Raw genomic sequence first — 4,314 nt, 5'->3', positions numbered from 1 at the left:
TGTACCGCTTCATAACCACAACAGAGCGGCTACTGACACCGCACACGATCTACGTGAGAAGCTGGATAAGAAGGCCGGTGCAGCCAGGTCCATCTACGGATTAAAGGACACACCCCGGCGAGGGACTATGGTCACCCAAACACTCATACAAGCCAAATACCAGTACGGAATAAGCACCGGACACAACATCAGCCGACTACATGCCACAACGCACCCAAATATAGAGGGGCTGCTCACCCCCTGTGCTTCACCGAAGAAGTAGTGGACCATGAATTCCCACAAGGCTTTAAACCTGTGAACATAGAGGCATACGACGGCACGACAGACCAAGGGGTCTGGATCGAGGATTTTATCCTGCATATTCATATGGCTCGTGGGGATGACCTCCACGCCATCAAATACCTTCCCCTCAAGTTGAAGGGACCAACTCGACACTGCTTGAAAAGCCTCCTCGAAAACTCAATTGGAACTTGGGAGGAACTTGAAGACGCTTTCAGGGCCAATTTTCAAGGGACTTATGTCCAGCCTCCGGATGCAGACGATCTAAGTCACATAATCCAACAGCCCGGAGAGTCCGCCCGCAAGCTTTGGAACAGATTCCTCACTAAGAAGAATCAAATTGTCGATTGTCCGGACGCCGAAGCCTTAGCGGCATTCAAACACAGCATCCGTGATGAATGGCTGGCCAGACACCTCGGCCAAGAAAAGCCAAGGACAATGGCAGCCTTAACAAGCCTTATGACCCACTTTTGCGCGGGTAAAGATAGTTGGCTAGCCTGTAAAGGCACCAGCAACCCCAGCACATCCGAAATAAGGGATGGCAACGGGAAGCCACGGCATAATAAAAACAAATGCCAAAATAAGGAAGAGAGCCTGGATAACACAATGGTCAATGCTGAATTCAGGGGCTCTCGACCTGATCAGCAAAAGAAGCCATTTAAAGGCAGTAAAGAGGGACCGTCCGGTCTGAACAGAGTCCTGGACAGACTATGCCAAATTCATGGCACCCCGGAGAAACCTGCGAACCACATTCATAGAGAATGCAGGGGCTCTGTCATGCTGGAAGTAACATTCGGCTCCCCAGGCAACTCCAGAAGCGAAGACCTACTCTTCACCATCGCCCCTTCCAGAGCGGCTATCATGCATTGCTTGGAAGAACGGCCTTCGCCTGCTTCAACGCACTGCTGCACAATGGCTTCCTTACACTCAAGATGCCCGATCCACGTGGCGTCATCACCGTTAGCCGAATCACAGAGTGCTCCTCACGAGCAGAGGAACACGCGACGGCCCTGGCGGCCGGACTGTAAGCGACCTCCAATATCAAAAAACATGACTGGTCATTATGACCACAGACTCGGTTAGACGAGTTCGGTAGCCCGGATACAACTGAACCAGGGCACCGTACATGTAATCCCATAGCGGAAACCAGGGGCTGTAAATATTTAATGCAGCCCCACGGCTGGCTCAACCTTACTGGCAGGCCAACATCTTACACTTTTTATTATCCATCGCATACTTACGTCGTACTCTCTTACGAGCTTTCTTTTTTCACAGACAACGTTTGCATGGTACCCATCTAGGATACGGCACAACGGAGACAAAGGCGCAGACATGCAGCAGGGTCCCGTTCAACAGGTTTCTTTTTAGATTAAGCCCCTGTGTCAACCTTTTCTACTGCCTCTTCTTGTTTAACCATCCCATGGGTTTCATATCCACAGAGGATACTGCCGTTATTGGCATTTCGCCACGACAGATTTATTGCACGTACCTAGAAATTTAGGGTTTATAACAGGCTTTTTGTTAGCCTGTTTTCCTTTACAAAGACCGAATACTTTCGGGAGTGTTCGGCGTCACGAGTTTGGCCTTATATGCATCAGCTCCGAATCATGTCTTTGGTTAAATGTTGGGTTTGCCCGGCTCCTGGGTTTGCCGCCTTATGTTCCGTTATTATCGGCTAAGGCAGGCCAAAGGAGAACTACTGCGATTGTGCCCTGGTTATTCTGGATGTGCACCTCAGTAGAGAAAGCCAAAAACTGACTGTCATGATACAGCGAGAGACTGTTCAACCACTCGAAGACTCACCAGAATCTTTAAGGATTCCTCCGCATTAACGAAGGGCCGTTTCCCGGCCATGTACATACGCGCCCGTATTCGGATGCATGCGAAGGTACCAGGGGCTACATAGTAGCCCCACTGTTACACCCCCATGGCTAAGCGAAAGTGTTACAGCTATATAGTCCGGTTGCCTAGTTCGACGTGCGATCACATCCTTAATGGACCAAGACGTTGGATCAAGTGTGATTAAGCATATTTCTCGCGAACACCCCCGCATTGTATGCGTGGGGGCTGAAGCCAACGACTGCTAACTTTTGGACTACTCATATCTATATAAAAACGGCCGCAAAGGGGACACAATCATACTTCCGGGCAAAAAGTATAAATACAACCTCATAATCAAAATAAACATTGTTTTTTTACAATGATTCGACTTATCATTCGAACAAGATATTCTTCGAGCACTGCACCTCTATCAGGCGGGCACCTTCTGTGACCTGCGCCAAGTAGTGCTCGGCCGGATATTGCCCTCCCGCCGGATCCTGGGTCGCTGCAATAGTGGCCTCCATATCCGTCCAATAGGCTTTTACGTGGGCAAGAGCCATTCGCGCACCCTCTATGCACGCCGACCTCCTCATGGCGTCAATCCGAGACACGACCCCAAGGAATTGCTGAACCAAACCAAAGTAGTTATCCGGCTTAGGCACCTTCGGCCAAAGATGGTCTATTACAGACCGCATTGCAAGCTCGGACAGCCTGTGGAGCTCCGCCATAGCAGCCACCTTCTCATTTAGCGGCAGCGGGGAAGTGGGAGCATTGAACTGCGACCAGAAAAGCTTCTCCACTTCTTTATCACCTTGACCCTCGAAGAACTTGACAGCGTGAGCTGTACTATTCGCCAAGTCCGCATATGCGTCTGCAGGACTCAAGCGCCCAGCCAGGGGAGCATACTTCGGATCCAAGAACTTCGTCCGTAGTAAGTAGGAGCTCCCAGCCACAATTTTGTCGGCCTGTTGGAGCTCCTCCCGCATACCCCGGATCTTGGTCCGCATCTCCTTGGTGCCATTAAGTGCCTTGTCCAGCTCGGCCGAACTAGCCTTATTCTCCTTTTCCAAGAGTACATATCGGTCGGCGGCATTTTTCAACTCCTCAGCCATTTCGGCTATCTTCCCTCGCTTCGGCGATGAGCAGCCTATTCGGCTCTCAATTCTTCGGCCACCTTTAGGGCAGCCGCATTGCTAGCCCGAGCTTGTTCCTTGGCCTGAGCAAGTTCCTCCCTCAGAGCCTCCACGGCAGCAACACCATCTGCAGTGCAAACACATGGCATTAACATCATGCGACTCTCGCATTTTCCTATACAACATAATAAGGGAAGCAGAGCTCATACCCTGTGACTCTTCCAGCCTCTTGTTCACCAGCGTGATATCGGCATCGATTGATCCGATCCGCCTCCTTAGTTCAGCAACTTCAACAGACTGGTCGGCTGCCGGATCCTTAGACACCTGCGCACACGTACAGTGCAGCCATTACTATATGATCCCCCGTTTGCCGCCTATGGCGGGCAACCAGAGTTTTAGGGGCTACTATCCATAGGGAGCGCACCTAGCGCGTGCTTCATAACCAAAAAATAGTGCATTTTTCACTACATACCTCAAAGCCTTTGAGCAGGCTTGTAAATGCCTCATTCAAACCGCTGGTAGCAGATGAAATCTTCGTGAGCACCGTGCTCACTAAAGGGCGATGCTCCTCCGAGAGCGCGGCTCGCTCCATAAGGCCTGTCAGTACGTCTGGCCGGACGTCGAACTGTGCCGGACCCTTCTCATCACCCCCCGTGGAAGCTGAATGCTCCGGGCTCAGGGCGAATGACGTGTTCGTTTCCGGCTTCGGCAGATCCAGACTCCTCCGTGACGACACCTCAGTGTCGCCCGCCTCATGAGGCGGAGAGGTGGGTGGGGTCTCACTCTCCATCATCTCTGGACGAAGATCCCCCGAAGACGAACTCTGTTGAGAAGAGCTGCTCACCGGACTGCAAAAGACGAAGTCCCGGTTATGGATCTCAGAGAAACACCATACCTTCGAATTAATGAATAACTTACGGCTCACTGGAGGGTTGGCCCATTGGTGAGCATGACGCGGTGAGGGTGCCCGTCGTGGCAGAGCCCCCTGGTGATACCTTCTTCCCTTGCTTGGGCATCTCTGCCTCCAAGTCTTCGGAGGCGGCCCTTTTCTTCCCGCATGGGGAGGAGGCTTTAACCTCCC

This window comes from Triticum aestivum, chromosome 2B (genome assembly GCF_018294505.1).
Source record: "Triticum aestivum cultivar Chinese Spring chromosome 2B, IWGSC CS RefSeq v2.1, whole genome shotgun sequence".
Classification (NCBI taxonomy): Eukaryota; Viridiplantae; Streptophyta; class Magnoliopsida; order Poales; family Poaceae; genus Triticum; species Triticum aestivum.
Note: the sequence above shows the minus strand (reverse complement) of the source record.